Source organism: Chiloscyllium plagiosum, chromosome 24, assembly GCF_004010195.1.
Source record: "Chiloscyllium plagiosum isolate BGI_BamShark_2017 chromosome 24, ASM401019v2, whole genome shotgun sequence".
Taxonomy (NCBI): domain Eukaryota; kingdom Metazoa; phylum Chordata; class Chondrichthyes; order Orectolobiformes; family Hemiscylliidae; genus Chiloscyllium; species Chiloscyllium plagiosum.
Window position 1 is genome coordinate 5,308,618 of NC_057733.1, and position 8,407 is coordinate 5,317,024.

At 58.6% G+C, this 8,407-nt stretch overlaps 1 protein-coding gene across 1 annotated transcript in view; it reads left to right on the top strand.

Annotated features, from left to right (window-relative positions):
* The first annotated feature begins 412 nt into the window (after positions 1-412).
* LOC122561998 (tripartite motif-containing protein 16-like protein) overlaps positions 413-8,407 on the top strand; it is a 48,820-nt gene continuing 40,825 nt past the window's right edge. The window contains exon 1 of the mRNA XM_043714365.1: positions 413-416. The gene's annotated coding sequence lies outside the window, so the exon portion shown is untranslated. The remainder of the gene's footprint in view (positions 417-8,407) is intronic.

Here is an 8,407-nt window from a genome sequence, read left to right on the forward strand (position 1 = left end):
CTTCATCAATGACCTTCCCTCCCATCATAAGATCAAAAGAGGGAATGTTCACTGATGATTGTACAATATTCAGCAACATTTGTGACTCCTCAGATACTGAAGCAGTCCATGTTCAAATAGAACAAGATCTGGACAATACCGAGACTTGAGCTGAAAATGTGTTGCTGGAAAAGCGCAGCAGGTCAGGCAGCATCCAGGGAACAGGAGAATCAATGTTTCGGGCATAAGCCCTTCTTCAGGCTTATGCCCGAAACGTCAATTCTCCTGTTCCCTGGATGCTGCCTGACCTGCTGCGCTTTTCCAGCAACACATTTTCAGCTCTGATCTCCAGCATCTGCAGCCCTCACTTTCTCCCCAATACCGAGACTTGGGCTGGCAAGTGGCAATTAACATTCACGCCACACAAATGCCAGGCTGTGACCATCACCAACAAGAGACAATCTAACCACCGCCCCTTGACATTCCACGTTGTTACCATTTCTGAATCCCCCACTGTCAACATCCTGGGGGTTACCATGGATCAAAAACTCAACTGGACTCACCACATAAACAGTGGCTCCAAGAGCAGGGCAGAGGCTAGGAATACTGCAGCAAGTAACTCCCCTCCTGACTCCCCAAAACCTGTCCACCATCTACAAGAAACAACTCAGGAGTGTGATGGAATGCTCCACACTTGCCCTGGATGGGGACAGCTCCAACAACACTCAAGAAGCTTGACACCATCCAGGACAAAGAGGCCACGTGATTGGCACCACATCCACAAATATCCACTCCTCCACCACCAATGCTCAGTAGCAGCAGTGTGTACCCACCTACAAGATGCACTGCAGAAACTCACCAAAGACCCTCAGACAACACCTTCCAAACCCACGACCACTTCCATCTAGAAGGACAAGGGCAGCCGATACATGGGAACACCAGCACCCACAGGTTCCCTTCCAAGCCACTCACCATCCTGAGTTGGAAATACATTGCCATTCCCTCAGTATCACTGAGTCGGAATCCTGGAATTCCCTCCCTAAGGGCATTGTGAGTCTACCTACAGCACATGGACCGCAGTGGTTAAAGAAGGCAGCTCACCCCCACCTTCTCAAGGAGCAACTAGGGACGGGGCATTGGTAGCTGGTCCAGCATTTATGACCCATGTTCCACAAATGAATGAAACTAACAGCCCTGCTGTTAACACAATGAGAAACTGAGGCACGTGCAAGAGTCCCAAATGGTCAATCCTCAGTGAATTGAAAAGGAAAGATGGCAAAGGATATACTGCAGCAGAGCAGGAGGCCACTTGGCCCTTTCTGTCTGAATCTATTTGCTCTTTCAATTCAAAACTCCAATCTCTGTCCACCTCAGAACCTACTATGACTTAAGCTGTCTGCCCAGTTTCTTTTTGAAATTAGTTACTTAATTTGCTTTCACTTCTCCTTGTTCATTGGACATCGTAGGGCATCAGGATTAGTTTGGGGGTTGATACAGGGCTATGAGGAGAGCGTGGGGCAGTGAGATTAGTTTGGGGATTGATACAGGGCATTGGGGAGAGAGAGCGGGGCAGTGGGATTAGTTTTGGGATTGATACAGGGCTATGGGGAGAGAGTGGGGCAGTGGGATTAGTTTGGGGATTGATACAGGGATATGGGGAGAGAGCGGGGCAGTGGGATTAGTTTTGGGATTGATACAGGGATACGGGGAGAGAGTGGGGCAGTGGGATTAGTTTGGAGATTGATACAGGGATATGGGGAGAGAGCGGGGCAGTGGGATTAGTTTGGTAATGGGATTAGTTTGGGGATTGATACAGTACTTTGCAGAGACAGCAGGGCAGTGGATTAGTTTGGGGATTGATACAGGGCTATGGGGAGAGAGTGGGGCAGTGCGATTAGTTTGGGGATTGATACAGGGCTTTGGGGAGAGGGAGCGAGGGGCAGTGGGATTAGTTTGGCAACTGTTTTGACAAAGGTTTGTTGAGGTAAGGAGTCTGAAGTGACTGTGAGGTTCCCATTTCAGGTGGTGTGTGTGTGTGTTACACCCAGTCGGTGTGGGTCAGGAGGAGGATCAGCTCTGATGGATCTTGGTGCATTTACAGACAGCCGTACAGCAGCAACCCCAGATGGTTCAGGCTGGATCTTTACATTGACTTATTCCATGCTCACTGGTATGGATCCTGGGTGTTAATAAACATTTAAGTTATTTTCGGCAACAGTTTTGATATTTGATCTGATATTTTAACCAGGACAGGTTCAGAGAGAGAGAGCATGTTTAATTAGCCTCCCTCACAGCAATGAGCTCCTGAACTTTCGGCAGAGTGACAGTGTGACGCAGAATTAGAGTAAAAATCAGAGACAGTGAGCACCTTTACTCAACATTGCTAACCGTCCGACAGTGCGGCACTCCCTCAGCGCTGACCCTCCGACAGTGCGTGCTAACCGTCCGACAGTGCGGCACTCCCTCAGCGCTGACCCTCCGACAGTGCGGTACTCCCTCAGCACTGACCCTCCGAACGTGCGGCACTCCCTCAGCAGTGACCCTCCGACAGTGCAGCGTTCCCTCAGCACTGACCCTCTGACACTGCTGCACTTCCTCAGTACTGACCCTCCGACAGTGCGGCACTCCCTCAACGCTGACGCTCCGACAGTGCCCGCTCCCTCAGCGCTGACCCTCCGACAGTGCCCGCTCCCTCAGCACTGACCCTCCAACAATGCGGCACTCTCTCAGCACTGACCCTCCAACAGTGCAGCAACCCCTCAGCAGTGAACCTCCGACAGTGCGGCACTCCCTCAGCGCTGACCCTACGGCAGTGCCCACTCCCTTAATGCTGACCCTCCGACAGTGCGGCACTCCCTCAGCACTGACCCTCCAACAGTGCAGGGGTCCCTCAGCACTGACCCTCCGACAATGCGGCACTCCCTCAGAGCTGTCCTTCCATCAGTACAGCACTCCCTCAACACTGACCCTCTGACAGTGAGGTACTCATTCAGCGTTGACCCTCTGACTTTGCAGCACTCCCTCAGCACTGACCCTCCAACAGTGCAGGGGTCCCTCAGCATAGACCCACCGACACTGCTGCACTCCCTCAGTACTGACCCTCCGACAGTGCGGCACTCCCTCAGCGCTGACCTTCTGATAGTGCGGCACTCCCTCAGCACTGACCCTCCGACAGTGCCTCTCCCTCAGCACTGACCCTCCAACAGTCCAACAGTCCCTCAACGCTGACCCTTCGACAGTGCCCGCTCCCTCGGCGCTGACCCTCTGTCAGTGCCCGCTCCCTGAGCACTGACCCTCCAACAACGCGGCACTCCCTCAGCACTGACCCTCCGACAGTGCCTCTCCCTCAGCACTGACCCTCCGACAGTGCAGCACTCCCACAGCGCTGACGCTCCGACAGTGCCCGCTCCCTCAGCACTGACCCTCCAACAATGCGGCACTCTCTCAGCACTGACCCTCCAACAGTGCAGCACTCCCTCAGAGCTGACCTTCCGTCAGTATAGCACTCCCTCAGCAATGACCCTCCGACAGTGCAGCAACCCCTCAGCACTGACCCTCCGACAGTCCGACACTCCCTCAGCACTGACCCTCCGACAGTGCGGCACTCCCTCAGCACTGACCCTCCAACAGTGCGGCACTCCCTCAGCACTGACCCTCCGACAATGCGGCACTCCCTCAGAGCTGTCCTTCCATCAGTACAGCACTCCTTCAGTGCTGACCCTCAGACTTTGCAGCACTCCCTCAGCACTGACCCTCCGACAGTGCTGCACTCCCTCAGCGCTGACCCTCTGACAGTGCTGCACTCCCTCAGCACTGACCCTCCGACAGTGCAGCACCCCCTCAGCACTGACCCTCCGACAGTGCAGCACCCCCTCAGCACTAACCCTCCGATAGTGCCCACTCCCTCAGCACTGACCCACCGACACTGCTGCACACCCTCAGTACTGACCCTCCGACAGTGCGGCACTCCCTCAGCACTGACCCTCCAACAGTGCAGGGGTCCCTCAGCACTGACCCTCCGACAGTGCAGTGGTCCCTCAGCACTGACCCTCCGACAATGCGGCACTCCCTCAGAGCTGTCCTTCCATCAGTACAGCACTCCCTCAACACTGACCCTCTGACAGTGAGGTACTCATTCAGCGTTGACCCTCTGACTTTGCAGCACTCCCTCAGCACAATCCCTCAGCACTGACCTTCCAATAGTGTGGCACTCCCTCAGCACTGACCCTCCGACAGTGTGGCACTCTCTCAGCACTGACCTTCTGACAGTGCGGTGCTCCCTCAGCACTGACCCTCCGACAGTGTGGCACTCCCTCAGCACTGACCTTCTGACAGTGCGGCCCTCCCTCAGCACTGACTCTCCAAAAGTGTGGCACTCCCTCAGCACTGACCCTCCGACAGTGTGGCACTCCCTCAGCACTGACCTTTTGACAATGCGGCGCTCCCTCAGCACTGACCCTCCAACGGTGTGGCACTCCCTCAGCACTGACCCTCCGACATTGCGGCGCTCCCTCAGCACTGACCCTCCAAAGGTGTGGCACTCCCTCAGCACTGACCCTCCGACAGTGCGACACTCCCTCAGCGCTGACCCTCCGACAGTGCCCACTCCGTCAGCACTGACCCTCCGACAGTGCGGCACTCCCTCAGCGCTGACCCTCCGACAGTCCAACAGTCCCTCAGCGCTGACCCTCCGACAGTGCCCGCTCCCACAGCACTGACCCTCCGACAATGCAGCACTTCCTCAGCGCTGACTCTCTGACAGTGCGCGCTCCCTCAGCGCTGACCCTCCGACAGTGCCCACTCAGTCAGCACTGACCCTCCGACAATGCAGCACTCCCTCAGCACTGACCCTCCGACAGTGCAGCACCCCCTCAGCACTGACCTCCGACAGTGCTGCGTTTCCTCAGCACTGACCCTCCGACAGTGCGGCACTCCCTCAGCGCTGACCTTCTGATAGTGCGGCACTCCTTCAGCACTGACCCTCCGACAGTGCATCTCCCTCAGCACTGACCCTCCAACAGTGCGGCACTCCCTCAGCACTGACCCTCCAACAGTGCGGCACTCCCTCAGCACTGACCCTCCGACAGTGCGGCGCTCCCTCAGTACTGACCCTCCGACAGTGTTGCACTCCCTCAGCACTGACCCTCCGACAGTGTGGCACTCCCTCAGTACTGATCCCCCGACAGTGTCCACTCCCTCAGCACTGACCCTCCGACAGTGCGGCGCTCCCTCAGCGCTGACCCTCCGACAGTACAGCGCTCCCTCAGCGCTGACCCTCCGACAGTACAGCACTCCCTCAGCACTGACCCTCTTACAGTGCGGCACTCCCTCAGCACTGACCCTTCAACAGTGCGGCGCTCCCTCAGCGCTGACCCTCCGACAGTGTGGCACTCCCTCAGCACTGACCCTCCGACAGGGCCCACTCCCTCAGCGCTGACCCTCCGACAGCGCCCACTCCCTCAGCACTGACCCTCCGACAGTGCCCACTCCCTCAACGCTGACCCTTCGACAGTGCCCACTCCCTCAGCGCTGACCCTCCGACAGTGCCCGCTCCCTCAGCACTGACCCTCCGACAATGCAGCACTTCCTCAGCTCTGACCCTCCGACAATGCGGCGCTCCCTCAGCGCTGACACTCTGACAGTGTGGCATTCCCTCAGCACTGACCCTCCGACAGTGCGGCACTCCCTCAGCACTGACCCTCCGGCAGTGCGGCACTCCCTCAGCGCTGATCCTCCGACAGTGCGGTGCTCCCTCAGCACTGAACTTCCGACAGTGAGGCACTCCCTCAGTACTGACCCTTGACAGTGAGGCACTCCCTCAGCACTGACCCTCCGACAGTGCCCTCTTCCTCAGCACTGACCCTCCGACTGTGCCCTCTCCCTCAGCACTGACCCACTGACAGTGTGGCGCTCCATCGGCGCTGACCCTCCAACAGTGTGGCACTCCCTCGGCACTGACCTTCTAACAGTGCGGCGCTCCCTCAGCACTGACCTTCCAACAGTGTGGCACTCCCTCAGCACTGACCCTCCGACAGTGTGGCACTCCCTCAGCACTGACCTTCTGACAGTGCGGCGCTCCCTCAGCACTGATCCTCCGACAGTGTGGCACTCCCTCAGCACTGACCTTCCAACAGTGTGGCACTCCCTCAACACTGACCCTCCGACAGTGTGGCACTCTCTCAGCACTGACCTTCTGACAGTGCAGCGCTCCCTCAGCACTGACCCTCCAACAGTGTGGCACTACCTCAGCAATGATCCTCCAACAGTGTGGCACTCCCTCAGCACTGACCTTCTGACAATGCGGTGCTCCCTCAGCACTGACCCTCCAACGGTGTGGCACTCCCTCAGCACTGACCCTCCGACAGTGCGGCACACCCTCAGCGCTGACCCTCCGACAGTGCCCACTCCGTCAGCACTGACCCTCTGACAGTGCGGCACTCCCTCAGCACTGACCCTCCGACAGTCCAACAGTCCCTCAGCGCTGACCCTCCGACAGTGCCCTCTCCCACAGCACTGACCCCCAGACAGTGCGGCACTCCCTCAGCTCTGACCTTCCGACAGTGCGGCACTCCTTCAGCACTGACCCTCCAACAGTGTGGCACTCCCTCAGCACTGACCCTCCGACAGTGCAGCACTCCCACAGCACTGACCCTCCGACAGTGCTGCGTTCCCTCAGCACTGACCCTCCGACGCTGCTGCAATCCCTCAGCGCTGAGGCATTCCCTCAGCACTGACCCTCCGACAGTGAGGCACTCCCTCAGCACTGACCCTCTGACAGTGCCCACTCCCTCAGCACTGACTCTCCAACAGTGAGGCACTCCATCAGCACTGACCTTCCGACAGTGAGGCACTCCCTCAGTACTGACCCTCCGACAGTGCCCACTCCCTCAGCGCTGACCCTCCGACAGTGCCCACTCCCTCAACACTGACTCATCAACAGTGCGGTGCTCCCTCAGCACTGACCCTCCGACAGTGTGGCACTCCCTCAGCGCTGACCCTCCGACAGTGCCCACTCCCTCAGCACTGACCCTCTGACAGTGCCCACTCCCTCAGCACTGACTCTCCAACAGTGAGGCACTCCATCAGCACTGACCCTCCGACAGTGAGGCACTCCCTCAGTCCTGACCCTCTGACAGTGCCTACTCCCTCAGCACTGACTCTCCAACAGTGAGGCATTCCCTCAGCACTGACCCTCCGACAATGCGGCACTCCCTCAGCACTGACCCTCTGACAGTGCCCACTCCCTCAGCACTGACTCTCTAACAGTGAGGCACTCCCTCTGCACTGACCCTCTGACAGTGCCCACTCCCTCAGCACTGACCCTTCAACTGTGCGGCGCTCCCTCAGCGCTGACCCTCCGACAGTGTGGCACTCTCTCAGCGCTGACCCTCCGACAGTGCCCACTCCCTCAGCACTGACCCTTCAACAGTGCGGCGCTCCCTCAGCGCTGACCCTCCGACAGTACAGCACTCCATCAGCTCTGACCCTCCGATAGTGCGGCACTACCTCAGCACTGACCCTTCGACAGTGTGGCACTCCCTCAGCTCTGACCCTCCGACAGTGCGGCGTTCCCTCAGCACTGACGCTCCGACAGTGCGTCGCTCCCTCAGCACTGACCCTCCGACAGTGCGGCACTCCCTCAGCACTGACCCTCCGACAGTGCCCACTCCCTCACCACTGACCCTCCGACAGTACGGCTCTCCCTCACCACTGAACCTCCGACAGTACGGCTCTCCCTCAGCACTGACCCTCCGACAGTGCGGCACTCCCTCAGCACTGACCCTCTGACAGTGCCCACTCCCTCAGCACTGACTCTCCAACAGTGAGGCACTCCCTCTGCACTGACCCTCTGACAGTGCCCACTCCCTCAGCACTGACCCTTCAACTGTGCGGCGCTCCCTCAGCGCTGACCCTCCGACAGTGTGGCACTCTCTCAGCGCTGACCCTCCGACAGTGCCCACTCCCTCAGCACTGACCCTCCGACAGTACGGCTCTCCCTCACCACTGAACCTCCGACAGTACGGCACTCCCTCAGTACTGAGTTTCCGACAGTGCTGTGCTCCCTCAGTACTGACCCACCGACAGTGCGGCACACCCTCAGCACTGACCCTCCGACAGTGCGGTGCTCCCTGAGCACTGACCCTCCATCAGTGCGGCACTTCCTCAGCGTTGACTCTCCAACAGTGCCCACTCCCTCAGCACCGACCCTCCGATAGTGCGGCGCTCCCTCAGCACTGACCCTCTGACAGTGTGGCACTCCCTCAGCACTAACCCTCCGACATTGCGGTGCTTCCTCAGTACTGACCCTCCAACAGTGAGGCACTCCATCAGCACTGACCCTCCGACAGTGAGGCACTCCCTCAGTACTGACCCTCCGACAGTGCCCACTCCCTCAGCACTGACCCTCCGACAGTGAGGCATTCCCTCA